The 16,601-nt window shown below is 39.1% G+C and overlaps 1 protein-coding gene across 4 annotated transcripts in view; it reads right to left on the bottom strand.

The window, feature by feature from the left end:
• The window catches only part of CDK14 (cyclin dependent kinase 14), a 302,744-nt gene that overhangs the window by 33,915 nt on the left and 252,228 nt on the right, over positions 1-16,601 (bottom strand). The window lies entirely within an intron of this gene.

The raw sequence follows: 16,601 nt of genomic DNA, 5'->3' as shown, positions 1-16,601 counted from the left end.
ACATCAGGGTCTTTTCCAGGGAGTCTTCTCTTCTCATGAGATGGCCAAAGTATTGAAGCCTCCGCTTCAGGATCTGTACTACCGGTGAGCACTCAGGATTGACTTCCTTCAGAATGGATAGGTTTGTTCTCTTTGCAGTCTAGGGGACTCTCAAGAGTCTCCTCCAGCACAATTCCAAAGCATCAATTCTTCGGCTGTCAGACTTCTTTATGGTCCAGCTCTCACTTCCATACATCACGACAGGAAAAACCATAGCTTTGACTACGCGGACCTTTGTTGGCAAGGTGATGTCTCTGCTTTTTAACATGTTTTCTAGGTTTGTCATCGCTTTCCTCCCAAGAAGTAGGTGTCTTTTTATTTCATGGCTGCTGTCCTCATCTGCAATGATCATGGAGCCCAAGAAAGTAAAATCTGTTACTGCCTCCATATCTGCCCCTTCTGCCAGGAGGTGATGGGACCAGTGGCCATGATCTTAGTTCTTTTGATATTGAACTTCAGACCATTTTTTGCACTCTCCTCTTTCACCTTCATTACAAGGTTCAATTCCTCCTCACTTTCTGCCATCAGAGTGGTATCATCTGCATATCTGAGGTTGCTGATATTTCTTCCAGAAATCTCAATTCCAGTTTGGGATTCCTCCAGTTCAGCCTTTCACATGATGTATTCTGCATATGTTAAATGAGCAGGGAAACAATCTACAGCCTTGTCGTTCTCCTTTCCCAATTTTGAGCTAATCAGTTGTTCCATATCCAGTTCTAACTGTTGCTTCCTGTCCCACATATAGGTTTCTCAGGAGATAGACAAGATGGCCAGGCACTCCCATTTCTTTAAGAACTTGCCATAGTTTGCTGTAGTCCACACAGTCAAAGGCTTCTGCGTAGTCAATGAAGAAGTAGATTTTTTAAAAACTCTAGCTTTCTCCAGCGCATGTTAGCCATTTGGTCTCTAGTTCCTTTGCCGCTTCAAAATCCAGCTTGTACTTCTGGGAGTTCTCGGTCCACATACTGCTGAAAGCTGCCTTGGAGGATTTTGAGCATAACCTTGCTAGCGTGTGAAATTGTACGGTAGTTGGAGCATTCTTTGGCACTGCCCTTCTTTGGGATTGGGATGTAGACTGATCTTTTCCAATCTGGCCACTGCTTAGTTTTCCAAATTTGCTGGCATATTGAGTATAGCACCTTAACAGCGTCATCTTTTACTATTTTAAATAATTCAAATGGAATGCCATCACCTCCACTGGCCCTGTTGTTAGCCATGCTTTCTAAGGCCCACTTGATGTCGCTCTCCGGGATGTCTGGCTCAAGGTCAGCAACCACACTATCTGGGCTGTCCGGGACATCCAGATCTTTCTGGTATAATTCATCTGTGTATTCTTGCTACCTCTTCTTCATGTCTGGTTTTTCCCTTTCTATTATTTTCCTCCACAGTGGTGCCTCGCATCACGACGTTAATTCGTCCCAGCGAAATCGCTGTAGAACGAAAATGTCGTGATGCAATTTTTAAAAGCCCATTGAAACGCATTAAAACCAGATTAAAGCATTCCTAGGGGCTTCAAACTCACAGTCCAGTGAAGATCCTCCATAGCGCGGCCATTTTCACTGCTTGCCGCGAAAACACAGCGGGTGGCCATTTTGTTTACCCGGTGGCCATTTTGAAACCGCCGATCAGCTGTTAAAAAATCATCGCTTTGCGATGAACGGTTCCCGAAGCAGGGAGCCGATCATAGCAAAGCAAAATTCCCCCATAGGGGACATCATTTTGTGGTCGCTTTTGCGATCACAAAAAGTTCGTCGTGATGCGATTTCGTTGTCAAACGGAGCGCCCATCTTGCGGGGCACCACTGTATATCTTTGCACTGTTCATTTAAGAAGGCCCTCTTTTCTCTCCTTGCCATTCTTTGGAAGTCCGCATTCAAGATTCTGTAACTTTCCCTATCTCCTTGCATTTTGTTTCCCTTCTCTTCTCTGCTATTTGTAAGGCCTCGTTGGACAGCCACTTTGCTTTCTTGCATTTCCTTTTCTTTGGGATGGTTTTTGTTGCTGCCTCCTGTACAATGTTACGAACCTCCATCCAGGCACCCTGTTCACCAAATCTAGTTCCTTAAATCTGTTCTTCACTTCTACCGTGTATTCATAAGGGATTTGGTTTAGATTATACCTGATTATACCTGTTTTTACCTTTCTTCAGTTTAAGCTTGATTTTTGCTATACGAAGCTGATGATAAGAGCCACAGTCAGTGCCAGGTCTTGTTTTTGCTGACTGTATAGAGCTTCTGCATCTTTGGCTGCAGAGAATATTATCAATCTGATTTTGGTATTGCCCATCTGGTGATGTCCATGTGCAGAGTCACCCTCGTGTTGTTCGAAAAGAGTGTTTGTGATGACCAGCTTGTTCTCTTGACTAAACTCTATTAGCCTTTGCCCTGCTTCATTTTGAACTCCAAGGTCAAACTTACCTGTTGTTCCTTTTATCTCTTGACTCCCTACTCTAGCATTCGAATCCCCCATAATGAGAAGAACCTCTTTCTTTGGTGTCAATTCTAGAAGGTGTTGTAAGTCTTTATAAAATTGGTCAATTTCAGCCTCTTCAGTATTGGTGATTGCTGCATTAACTTGGATTATTGTGATGTTGAAAGGTCTGCCTTGGATTCGTATTGAAAACATTCTATCATTTTTGAGATTATATCCTATTACAGCTTTTCCCACTCTTTTGTTGACTATGAGGACTACTCCATTTCTTCTACGGCAGTGGTTCTTAACCTTTTTGAAAGAAACGCCCCCTTGAGCCATTGAGGAAGTTATCATTGCCCCCCTCCCCGCGGTGATGATATCTCATTCATTCATTCATTCATTCATTCATTCATTCATTCATTCATTCATTCATTCATTCATGACACTTAAATCCAATGACCCCTGAAAACAAAATTCCATTCCAAGAAAATGAAATGCCCCCAAAAAGTAACATTTAATGATTTAGCTGCAAGCGAATTTTAAGACGCAAAAACAAATATAAAAAGGGCATAAAAACAAACCACAATGCAGGAACTAAAAATTTCAAGACGAAATCTCTGAAACTAAATTAAGATTGGAGGAAAATATATATTCGTGCACACTGTAAAAAGGCTGCAGCCATCTTAACAAGTTTGGCTTGCTCCAGCGCCCCCTACCGCCCCCTTCTGCTCCAGCGCCCCCACGCCGCCCCTTTTCGTTCTAACACCCCCCTGAAAAATGAAATCGCCCCCTGGGGGGCATTATCGCCCACGTTAAGAACCACTGTTCTACGGGATTCTTGCCCACAATAGTAGATATGTTAATCATCTAGGTTGAATTCGCCCATTCCTGTCCATCTTAGTTCTCTGATGCCCAGGATGTCAATATTTATTGTTGCCATCTCCTATTTGTCCACATCTAGCTTCCCGAGGTTCATAGATCTTACATTCCAGGTTCCTATGCAGCATTTTTCTTTGCAGCACCAGACTTTCCTTTCACTTCCAGGCACGTCCACAGCTGAGCGTCCTTTCGGCTTTGGCCCAACTACTTCATTAGCTCTGGAGCTACTTGTACTTGACCTCAGTAGCATGCTGGACGCCTTCCGACCTGAGGGGCTCATCTTCCAGCATCATATCTTTTAGCCTTTTGTTTCTGTCCATGGAGTTTTCTTGGCAAAGATACCGGAGTGGCTTGCCAGTTCCTGCTCCAGGTGGATCACGTTTAGTCAGAACTCTCCACTATGACCTGTCTGTCTTGGGTGTCCCTGCACGGCATAGCCCATAGCTTCTCTGAATTATTCAAGCCCCTTCGCCACGACAAGGCAGCAATCTGTGAAGAGAGGCTTTACACATACCCCAGATCAAAATATATTAAACTGAAAACTAAGTGAACAAAAGAAGCCCAGTATTACACTGTACCCATTGGAATACCATATACTGTATTTAATCAGTAGATGGCAACACGATTATTTATTTTCTTGGATATGGAAAAACCTTGAGCTCAGGTTTTGATTGGTTATCTTAGCACAAAGGTAAGGGAGCATACAGGAAAGGCTGAGGCGCCTTTACCATTTTCTTCTCTTGTTGCCTACACATTTTACCTCTTTCATGGAAAGTGAGCATTTAAAAAGCATTGAAAGCACAGTGACACAGACAACTGTTTCAATCTGTCAGACAGCATGGACCAACAGTAGGGATCATTTCAGAAAATAGAATGGCCCCCAGCAGTCTGACCTTCCTGGTGGGAAAGAACACAGTGGTGTGCTTGACAAGCTCAGCAACAAAGAAGTATATTTAGTTCCCCAACCCCCATCCCAAATTCTGACATGCTTCTCACAGTAAAAAATGCAAATGGCAATAATGGCAAAGTTTATTCCATCTACCAAGGGATCATTTATAACCACCAGCTAAAAGCCTCCTTCTCATACAGAAATATGTAGAAACCCCAACCTGTTTCTAAGGAGCGTTCAGATCATAGGTGCAAGTTCGTCCCTATTATACCTTATCTTGGCAGCTTCATAATGTGTACATGTAGTGTCTTTTTTCATAAACAAGGCTAGGTCACAAACATATGTATATTGTTCTCTTCTTTGTAATGAATACTTTTAATTTTACACACACACACACACACACACACACACACACACACACACACACACACACACACACACACACACAGAGAGAGAGAGAGAGAGAGAGAGAGAGATGGAGAGAGAGAGAGAGAGAGACAGAATTAAATAGGCTTCACATCAAATAATTTTCTCTCTAGCATTATACCTTAAAATACCTACTTCTTTGAAATATATATTCACCATTTTTTTTTTAAAAAATAACTTTTTAGGGTGTGTAGCAATTTATTGGTTCTTTATGTTTTCAACAAATTCCAGTTTAAAGAGCAGTTCATATGGTTAACTTGAAGATGGATAAGTTTTTTTTAAAAGGAGCAACCCTTTCTTATTTAACTTCTGCCTATTAACTTTAAACCATATGGTGATTTGCAATTAATGCTGGCATATTAGAGAATAAGAAAAAATATTTTAATGTTGTTGGAAATGTGAATATGTAGGATCAAACTGATCTCGACTGTCACTCTTTCCATTGATATCATACCAGTCCAATATGTTTGTGAGATATATTTCTTTTCATAAAATCATAACCAAATAAATATAGCTCATCCATGTAATGAACAAGGCCATTTATAGCCATACTTTCAGCTGCTGCATATTAAATATACTTATTACCTTTGGGGAAACAATTAAAAATATACTGCATCCTCTCGGTCCAAGTTATTATTTCTTATTGTTCCTCTGGCTTCAGTATGTATTGATGCAGAAATATAAATTATTTAAGACAATATTAGATAATAATTTGCAAACATATGGGCATTCAAGGAGGGGCCCTTCAAAAAATAGTGCAGATTTCTATAAAAATGACACAAGAATCACAATGATGTATTCAAAGAGGCATTTCATTTGTGCAGAACTGAGACATACAAGCCACAATTATCAGCAATATTTCAAATATCGATTGATGCAACATAAGTTGCCTCTATAAACATAATTGAACAATTCCTCTATGAACATACATATAACTCTTCAATGTATGACAAGCCTTTGACTGTTTTTGTTGCCAAGGGCACCACAACTCCCTCTGAGTTCCAGTTAATACCATTGTGGAATATTTTCTCTAACCGTTTTAAATCTAGCTTATTTAATGTGCAAATCAAATGGAGAAAACATTTTGGGAAAATACAAGTGGAGGACTGCAGTTGCATTTATCTAGAATATGAAAATTAAGCACAATTTGTCCAGTCTGGCAGCAATTTGATTAATTAGGCCTTTATTTTAATGTACACAAGAAATACTTGATAATGTCTTTGTGGTTAATTTTTGGAGCCAGGCATGCTAGCTGCAGTCCATTTAAGCTTAAATTTATTTTCCCGCTCAGTTTTTCCCCACGTAAGCATTAATTTTAGTTTGTAGATGGGGGAAGGAACAAAAATACATGTTCTAAATGCAGATATCTAGTAGCAGAAGCAAAACATGGCCTATAATTTGCAGCATGTGGTTTCTGTTTTCCTTCTCTAGGCTTGCAAATATTTTGTGCTGTTTGAGTTTGATAAGAATGAGAGTGTTTTGCATACGTAGTAGAAGAACGTGTTTCAGCTATGGAGTGCAAGTCATTTTTTTAACCACACAAAGCCCCTGTTTCTGTGCAACCAGAACAGAATACTCAGAGCCTTCTGAATATAGAAGACCTTAAAAGCATACAATAGTATGTAAACAATCTGGAAATATATAACTTTGCTAGGCCAACCTCAAGGCTGAGAGTAATGCTTTCAGAAAGCCCCCTTCATCAGATTTCCTTCTACTCTTCATTCTGAACAAAGCCTTGGCTGACAATACAGAAATCTCCTTCTTTCTTCGGATTAAACCCCTCTGCAGGAAAAGTATGCAAATGCTGTACGTGGTTCCCTTGTCTGCGGCTACTCAAAACCAGATATCTTTTCACTGTCTGTTTTATTCAGGCAGACCATCCTACTGGCTGACAGGGAGACCAGCCTTCCAATTCAATATGTTTCACAGTCCTGACAGTTGGATCCTGGGGCCTGCCATGGGCTTTAAAAGGGGCTCATTTGGTCATAATTAACTATTCCCTGCATATTTTCTAAAGTATGGTAATTGTGGTAATAGCCAACAAGTGAAGCATTCATTCCAGTTTTCTTTAGTTTTCTGTTCCACACCATGTTTCAAAAACTTCTTTTGCCTGATGTCTTATTATCAGCCTCCCCTGTGTAAACTTCGGAGAAACAAGGCAGAATGAAGGTAAAAAGAGGGATGGGATTGTGTGTTCCTCAAACAGCACAAACTACAGCAAATGATCCATTATTAAATCTGCTTTACCTCAAAGAGTGAAAATTTAAAAAAAACTGAAAGTATTATTACTCAAAGAATATACTGACCTATTTGCCCAATTCAGGAATAATAATTAATATGTAAGTCATGTGATAAATGTTTTTCTTACCCACCTGTGTTTATTCCTCAATAGTAGTTGGTAGTTGTACTAAATCGGGGAAAATAATTTTAAATAGCTTGTATTTATGCACAAAAAACCCCCAAACTAAATAGATCAACAAACAGTTCAAAGAGAAAGATTAACTTTTTTCCCTTTATTGTGTAGATACAACGAATCCCACATATTTCTTTTGGAATCTGCGTGTGCGCACACACATGCACATGCACACGCACACGCACACACAAACAAGCAAACTACTCTTAATACAGAACAACCCTTCAGTAACATTAGAAAATCATTTGGAGAACTGTTAGCAACACTTCCTCTGAAAAGATAACATTTGATCTAATTCAATGTCTATAGTTTGGACCCGCCAAGATGTCAACAAGACCATCTCTTCATTTGTTGTAACATTCTACTCTCTTCCCCCTCACAACTTGGATTTTGAAGATTATATCACTAAATGGTATACCACAGCATTCTAAAATCATTATTTGGATTCCACAAACAGATAGTTGGTGGGAACAAATGTAGCTCTGCTCACAGCCAAAACTAATAATGATATTTTAATTGCCCTAATCTATATGGCAATTGACTACCCTGTAGTTTTGTCATTTTACTGTTAAACCAGAGGTTTGCTTATTCAAACTCTTTTCAGACTCTTTCTACGTTATTCAAATTTGTTAACTAACAAGGTGTTCCAAGATCCGCACTTCTTCAAAAATCAAAATATTTTTTCATATAGTTGAGTTTGGACAGATGGCAAAGAAGCAGGGCAATCAAATGTAAATAGAGCTTAAACCAATGTTAGGAGGAGTCAACTAAATTTGTTTTTCCCCCTTCCACCTCCAAAAATATGTAGCAAGAATGCTTCCATGCTCTCTTCTAAACCATCAAGCATCAGAACTCATCTATCTACACAGACAGAAAAGTTCCTGTGCATTCTAGTGCTTCCATGGCACAATGTCACAACATTAAGCAAGGGTCTACATGAGAATTCTTCACATCAAATTATATATCAACTTGACTTGGTTAGGAGTATATCTCTTCCTCCCCATACAAAGACATGAATCTTCAGTACAAGCTGAGTTATAAACACTCACCTTCAATAATGTTCAAATATTTATAGGAGCACAGTATGACCCCCATAACCACTGGGGATTGGTTCCAACCCACAAATAATAGTGAACATTACCAGAACTGGTCAATAGAGGGTAGGAGAGACTATGCTATGTATTCCTCACCAAGTATTCACAGCAAGGTCTCTGGTTCCCTCTAGTGCCCAGTTCAGGTAATACATGTGAAAATAGGCTTTTCCCTCCAGGATTTTAAATTTTTAATATTTTCAGTCTGTGTATAAGTGAAACTGCTGATCCTGATCCTGTGGATATGAGCGCTTAGTATATAGCCAACACTCTAGATTTTATGGCTCACTGTTAAGCAGCCTGTGTATAAAGATTCCCTGTAAATTCCTTCTATATTATGTAAAGAATATGGGAGATTTCTATGGCATGCATAGAAGTATTAGACAGGTTGCTCTTGAAATTCTGAGCATTCCAGCTTCTTAAACGCAAAGGCCTTGAAACACCATAGATGCCTCATATCTTATGATTCTGATATATTTCAATGTACAAACTGGTCTAAAGCAATGCATGTAGCCCATTTCTCTCTCTTGTAACATTTAGTGGAATAATGTGATTCCATGGGATTACATGGGGAGACAGAAAGCCAGTGTCACAATCTGGAAATTGTAAACCCTGTTTCTGAGGCTTTCTCTAATGCATCTATGGCATGACCTCACTTCATTGGTTTCACTGGGAAAAGGAAACAGGGTATAACTCTGAAAACATCTCACAGTACTAAACAGCAACTTACTCTTATCCTTCCACATGAAATAAGGTGAGCTTCTCTATTACACATTAAATATCAAGAATGCTTAGCCCAAACAAATTTCCCTGCAGTTTGCACAAATTCAGATGGATAAATGATTGACACATTAAATAATGAAAAGAAATGTATGCTGTAAAATGAGAAAATTAAAGCAAGTCTGTATCCCAGTGGCAGACCTACATTTTGGGGACCCTGAAGCTTGAACTGTTATGAGGGCCCTTGGCAACAGCAATGAGGCCTGGGTAACCACTGTTAACTTCTTCAATGTTTCTTTTCTTTTCTTTTTTTAAATGGACTAATGTCACTTCTGGGGGCCCTTTAGGATTAGGAGCCCTGAAGCTTAAGGTTAATTCATTTCATAGTAGATCTGCTGTATCACTATATATAGCTATTAAACTGCTGTTCAAATAAATTGCTTCAATTACATTAGTTGGACCACTTCAATGAAATAAACAGGTTGCTTCTTGCAATGTTGTTCTTCCAGTGATCTTCTATGTACTCATACTGATGGGTCTACGCTGGCACAGAACCATTCCTTTCAGATCCCTGATCCCCCTCCTCCTCTCCTCTACAGTGCATGGTCCTCCACTTCTTCCCTCAGTTTATAAATGCCACATGAAACAGCAGCCATTGTCATTTCACTGCAGTTGCTGACGGAACAAGGAAGGTGAGTGTGTGAGTACAGAGAAGACCATCTGAAGAACAAACATTATAAGAGGCAACCTGTTTTCCTATGTCATCATCTCCCATCCATGTACATTAACTCTTCTTAAGAGGTCTACAAGGGTTTTTTCCCCCCAAAGCACATGCATTGTAAAAATGAAGATGTTGCGGCGGATATAGCAAAACCAAAGACATAGTTTCCGGTCCACTAGTTTCTTGGGCCAGGTGCCTCCTTCTTTGTTTATATACAGAAATTACTTTCATTCTTTTCATTGGGGATGCTGGTTACTGTAACCAGATAATTACCTTTGTCGTTGTTGTTACATGCCATCACATTGCCTATTGAAATATACTGTCTATTCAAAATATTATCACACTGTTTTGTGTCTTCTTGGGAAGAAAAGCAGGGTATGAATAATAAAAATGAATGAAAAATGAATATGGCCATATGATTGGGGCACTTCACATGCATAAGGAACGTGTTATCCCAGGACATTTAATTGGTTGGCATGAGCTGGTGGATGAAAGGAATCAGACCTCACTCAAGTCTGCTTCACCCCATCAAATATTTTTATCCAGTCCTTCATCTGAGGATGGAAGTCTATTTGCAAGCACAAGGGTGTGCTTAAATGGGAAGAGAGGGACAATACACCTGGGAGGGAGATGCAACTGTAATTCCCATTTCCTGTGTCAAAGCAGTCACAACCCTTCACTTCCTACATGGTAAACAACTGGTTATGTAATCAGGTATGTAACTGATGATTCAGCTTGTTGGTTTATATACTCTGTTTAGATTAATTTCAGTTAGTTTGTAAAACTGACTCATTTGTAATCCCATTAAAATTAATTGTAGCACTGTTTTGTATGCTATAGCAGTAGTTTCTTGAATGCTACCACCCATGTATTATTTGCACTGTTATTCTTACTGTTCTACATACATACCAATAAAGAATTAAATACAGGGTATTTGTTCCTTAGACTACCTTAACCTTCAGGTGATAAGCAGCCTGTAAAAGTACTTCTAGAGTTAATCTAAAGCAATCAAGAGGAAAAATCTTTGCAGTTTCACACAGCTCCAATATTTCATAAATAACACTGAGTTTATGTGTGGTTTAGAATAATTTATGAGATCTAGTATTAGACAGCAAGGAGGCGCTGGGATTTAATTGCTTTTGCCAAACCCTAAATCCATACTTGGAAAAAAAAACCAGAGGGGAAACAGAGCAGCTTCAACTTTTTTTTTCCTTTAAGGGAGTCAAATAACATTATAGTGTAAACCAGAAATGTGTTCTGATTTTATGCAGTCTGCCTATCTATTGAAAATAAACATGAGCTGGTTTATAATTCAACCTGTGACAGACAGATCTTTTTCCCCTCTAGCAGAAGCTAAATCGGGGAGGAGGGGAATATCTCATCTAGAAATGCCTGCCCTCCCTGATTTATAATGAATGCAACCCATATATATAAGCTTCAGCTGAACTGCTACAAATACAGAGATAAACCATTTGAGAGTATGTCAGGTTTAATTAATATAACATGACCTGATCATTTCCACAGTTAGGAAGAAATAAGTTTGCATTCTTTACACCCAGAGCTCAACCCAGAGATTATGCTAAATTGCTTCATTCACAGTCCACACTCCTCTGCACATGTCAGATGGGCAGCATTTGTCCCCTCTAGTGATAAACAAATTATACATGAAATCAATTCCACTTCACAATAATTTTCCCTATTGGGCATTATCTTTCCTTCTCTGCTCTCTCCAGTTAAGCATGCATCCTGTAACTTGCTAATGAGCTGGGGGCTCTCTGTTCCAGGTGGCACCCCCTGCCTCGAAGTCATGACATTTCCCATTTCGAATGCTGCTGGCATTTTTTGACAGCTCCTGCTAACTAGCCTTTTTGACCTGCACTAAGAGGAACTCATCTCATTGAATCCTCTAACCTGCCAATCATTCCAGCAAATGATCTTCACAGTCACTCCCAAGGCAGGGGGAAAAAAAAAAGAAAGAAAAAATTGGAAAGAAAGGGAAAGCTAGCAAGAGAATGAGGGAATAGGCAAGCAAGCTGCCTCTGCAGCTACCTAATGAGAATATTTTAAGTCTCGGAGGCAGCTGAAGTATTGAAAAACTGGTGGGAAAATTAGGACAGAACTGAATGCCTGGCTCTGTAATTACTGATTTCTTTCCATCTTGAGATCAAGTCAAGAGCAACACCTCTGAGCTATGCTTTCTAAAGTCAAGACAAGTAAAATTCAGCATACAAACACACAACACATTGCTTTCCTCTGCGACTATCAAGACATAATTTTCACAAGGCTGCTTTTCAAAGGGCACTCTTTATAAAATTAATTGAGATCTGTAAGGAGGTTAAAATGAATGCTTCCTACTAGACATTATTTTGTAGGTTTGCTGAGAGAGTGTGACTGATTATACTTTGAAAATGCAATTTTTATTCTGTAATAATGGCAACACAAGGAGCCTCGTGGTGCAGTGGTTAAACTGCTGTACTACAGCCAAAACTGTGCTCATGACCCGGGGTTCACTCCCAGGTAGCCGGCTCAAGGTTGACTCAGCCTTCTATCCTTCCAAGATCGGTAAAATGAATACCCAGCTCGGGGGGTGGGGGGAAGCAATGTGTAGCCTGCAAAATTAACTTGTAAACCACTCAGAAAGTGCTTTAAGCACTATAGGACAGTATATAAGCAGCACTCTTTATACAAGTTATATGTTTTTGCACATAAACATATATCTGCAAATATGCTAGTGAGGTAACATCACATATCTGATGATGTGGATAGTATCCACAAAATCATGTGCCAGGTGCCCATACATGTTAAAATATTTTATACCATTACCATCATCATCATCATCATCATCATCATCATCATCATCATCATCATCATCATCATCATCATCATCATCATCATCTTCTTCTTCTTCTTCTTCTTCTTCTTCTTCTTCTTCTTCTTATTATTATTATTATTATTATTATTATTATTATTAAGAATAGTTATCCAATGATACATTTGTATTTATTTTTAAAGCCACACACACATCAACCAAACCCTATCCAAAACCTAAGATACTGGATTGGATCCACACTTTAACCACACTTAGAGTAAACACGTTTAAAATAATGGGAGTTAACCATAGGGGTTTTTTTTTTGCTTCTTTTCATACAAATTCCATATAATATCTCCATGAAATCTTAACAAAACTTTTCCAGATGTTTTAAATTGCCTACGTCATCTAGCCACTAGAGGAAGGGAAATGGCCTTTCCCTTCCGTCTGCAGTGCCCCTCCAAACCTAAAGAGAGTTGGGGGGGGGGGTCTTCTTCATATGATACAGGATGGAACCCAGAGTAAATTGTGAAGATGTTTACTAGACATTCTTGTGATTACTTAGTTTATTTTTTTATTGTACTGAGAAAATGAGCAATTTAATTCAATATTTCCTGGCCATCACCCATGATTTGACCTGTAACATTAATTTAATTTTCTTTGAGGTCAAAAAAGGACAGAAACAATAGCCTATTACATACTGGCATTATATAAAAATCTGTGATTTCATTGAACTGATCTTTATATGTATCTGTACTGATGGGCAAGATTCTCCCTCCAGCAAAGGGTGTTTAATTCCCCATTAACCTTAGTGAGTGTTGCACACAGTTATCAGACAGCTGAATTGAGGAAGTCCTTAGGGTGTTTAGTTTTCTTTGTATCATGGACTGCTTTAGTAACTGCACATGCTATATCAACATTTCTGTTATAAATCTTTTAAAGCTCTAGCTCACACAAGAAATCTTGGCATACCGTTTCAGAGGGTTTATGCTAAATTTTACTTCAGAGTTCCACAAATAAAAAATGATTTATTAATTCAGAAATACTGTAAATTGTTTCCCTAAGACAAGTTCTCTCATTGGTTTTTCTGACTTTAAAGGTTACAAGCCATGTGTCAGAAATAAAGTCCTCTGCTTTGTTTGGGAGCACCGGTTTCCCCCCATCAGTGGCTCCACCTCCTTCTTCTGTCCAAGACAAAGCTTAATTTTCTCACATGACACAACAATCCTTTAAAAAGTAACATATATGAGAGATAGGATGGTTTAGAAATTCTTTTGCTTCTCCTTGTTGTTATTGTCATTAAGGCACTGTCTTCTGTGAATTCAAATGCCATTCCAAACTGTCAGCCTGTCTTCGGAACAGTCTTTCATGCTCATACAAACCACTGGCAGACCAAAAAGATTGTTTCGTTGAATCTGTTATTGTATTAAACATACAGTAGGCACAATGCAAAGATCATTCCATCTTCAATATCCAAAATTTAGGATTATCTCCACGAGAGGGACGTGGTGGCGCTGTGGGCTAAACCGCAGAAGCCTGTGCTGCAGGGTCAGAAGACCAAGCAGTCGTAAGATCGAATCCACGTGACGGAGTGAGCGCCCGTTGCTTGTCCCAGCTCCCACCAACCTAGCGGTTCGAAAGCATGCAAATGCGAGTAGATAAATAGGTACCATCTCGGTGGGAAGGTAAACAGCGTTCCGTGTCTAAATCACACTGGCCATGTGACCACGGAAAGATTGTCTTCGAACAAACGCTGGCTCTATGGCTTGAAGAGCGGGATGAGCGCCGCCAACTAGAGTCGGACACGACTGGACAAAAATTGTCAAGGGGAACCTTTACCTTTACCTTTACCCACCAGAGAGAGAGGGAGAGGGAGCGAAAAATGCCTTGTGCACAGTAAGAATCTATTTGGTAAGGGGCCTTACTAGTAAATATTGTCAATTAAAATTATCATCCACAGAATTTAATTTATTATTATTATTATTATTATTATTATTATTATTATTATTATTATTATTATTATTATTATTATTATTATTATTATTATTATTATTATTATTATTATTATTATTAATAATAATAATAATAATAATAATAATAATAATAATAATAATAATAATAATAATAATAATAATAATAATAATAATAATAATAGTGTGCTATCAAATAAATTGTGACTTATGGGAACCCCCTTTTCAGGGTTTTCTAGGTAGAGAATACTCAGAAGTGGTTTACCATTCTCTTTTTCTGGGAGCATCCTGGGACTGTGCAGCTTGCCCAAGGCCACACAGGCTGGCTGTACTCCCAGGAGGCACAGTATGCAGTCAAACTCCCAACCCCAGGTTCCACAGCCACATGCTAACTCACTGTGGTTTCCCCCCAGCTATAATTGAGAATAGGCCTTCACTAAAGATATTTTCCTTCCACTCTTGCCCACATCTTTACATTAAAAAACATTACCTGCACATTTCTTAAAGTAACAGGAATGATATAAATAAACTTGATTTCAATTTGAGACTCCAAACATTTCTCCCTTCCGCTGCCAAGTGCAGTGAGTCAATAAACAATTGAATTGCAAAGAGGCAGTAGATGTTCAGGCTGTGTTACAGATCAAAAATTCTCTTCCTGAGGCAAAGAAGATAAAGAGCCTACAGCAGTAATTTTGTTGCTGGTCTCAGTTTTCATTAGACTTAAGGCAAAATTAGAAAAACATGGGTCCCGGCAGTTCTGAGTCTTGTTCTGAAGATTTCAGGCTTACCAACATATTCTTGTTTTAATTGATTGTTATTGTATTGCATATTTTCTACACTGCTTTCATCTTCTGAACTTGCAAAGATTCTACTGTACTCTTAAAGGTAGCCAGAAGTGATTATTAACTTCTTATGTTTTCTGTTAGACCAGACAACATTACAGTATATTAGTTGGTATGAGAGAGAATGAGTTATTTAAGTCAAGAAATAAAGTTCTACAGTGATGTTGAGAATTTGAGAACGGACTTAATGTCTTCAACCCTGATCACTTGCATACCATCTCCAGTAAACACAAAAACATAAAATACTGAGCAGGGGGGCTACTTTAAAGGGCCTGAGAGTTGCCCACCTTTCATTTCTCATCGCCATGGGACACATTTAAGTTTCACCAAAAGTATTTTGGAGGCTAAGTACTTTTAGTGTGGGATTGATTTAACTGAGAATCGTGCCCCATGGAGGCATTCAGAGGAAAGTCTGTAAAAGGCTCGCTGACTGATTTACAGTAGCAGAAGGAACTAAGACTAGCAAAGCCAACACATTGCTATGAATATGCCACGTGGCCTTTCTCTGCCAAGCTGTGCCATTAGCCTGGTAAGCAAGGACAATGGAGGAAACAAGTAGTCTTTTCCTGTTTCAAGATAGGAGCAGGATATTTCTCAGAGACTTCTGGCCTGTTCCTGTTCTGCTGAAGTAAAGTGGAGTCTTCCTATTCTTTCCAGAAATTAATACATCACTTAAATGTCAAGCCCATTGTCATGTTCCCACCTGTTCCTTGGTTGTTTCACCAATCAAGGGGCACAAGCTACGTGTTGTGTCGCTGCCACCAGTTGATTACATCGACATTATTAACCACAGAGGTCCAGGCAATGTGTCATTTTCAAAAGAACCAAGTAGACGTTGTTTATTGTTACAGGTGATGAAGGTACAATCAATGTAGGAGCCAGGTTGCTTTTTACCATCATGGTGGCTTTTTAACTCCATGGTGAAACTCACCAGTTTCTCAGATCTGGTGCCACCTGGCCTATTTTTATGGAGTTGTCTGTAACGATCCGTATAGCTGTACTGGTAAAATGTGGGTAAAAGGCTTTGCAAACCTTGAACATTGCCTGGAATTAAAAAATGTTTATACATTGCTTAGTTTCCCATAAAGTCCAACCGCCTTGGAGACATTATGCTCCCCATCCTGCTCTAGAAGCATTCACTGTCACTACGATGGTTAGATATAATGGAATGAACTACATGTCAAGGAACAGGTTCTCAGACCTGGCTAACCATCAAGGGATTAACATAATTATTGGCAGTAAGCTCAGTTGCTTTCATTTGGTCCCAGAGACTGGGATGTAATGAATCAGAAGCCAAACCTACAGAGGTCTCCTGTGCAGTCCAAGGCCATCAGGCTGAGGAACTTTTTTATGGTGCCTATAGGATGTTCAGTATCATCCTGAACTGGATG

The sequence above is a fragment of the Pogona vitticeps genome, chromosome 6 (genome assembly GCF_051106095.1).
Source record: "Pogona vitticeps strain Pit_001003342236 chromosome 6, PviZW2.1, whole genome shotgun sequence".
In the NCBI taxonomy this organism is placed as follows: domain Eukaryota; kingdom Metazoa; phylum Chordata; class Lepidosauria; order Squamata; family Agamidae; genus Pogona; species Pogona vitticeps.
Note: the sequence above shows the minus strand (reverse complement) of the source record. Positions and strands in the feature narration are given on the sequence as shown.